Here is a 305-nt window from a genome sequence, read left to right on the forward strand (position 1 = left end):
CCAACGTCAAGTCCATCGTCTTTAAGATAACGGTATATACTGTTGTTCTTTTTCGCGTGCAGCAAGTCGATCGTTGTTTTTGTGCTTTCTTCCATAACTTTCTTGTCCTAATCTTTTTTCTCTTTGCCTTTTTTTTTGTCGATACATTTTCGACTCCTCTGTTCAGTTTATTCACATAAAGTTGTGCTTTTGTTCTCTTCGCAATCTCAGGCAAGAGTCGGAATTTGAATCGGAACACGTGCAGATCGCACCATTCGTTGGTCATGCGTATCGAACGAGCCACTCCGTCCGCCTTCATGGGTAAG

Source organism: Anneissia japonica, unplaced genomic scaffold (genome assembly GCF_011630105.1).
Source record: "Anneissia japonica isolate Jap-2015-1 unplaced genomic scaffold, ASM1163010v1 scaffold26_len2425191_cov177, whole genome shotgun sequence".
Taxonomy (NCBI): domain Eukaryota; kingdom Metazoa; phylum Echinodermata; class Crinoidea; order Comatulida; family Comatulidae; genus Anneissia; species Anneissia japonica.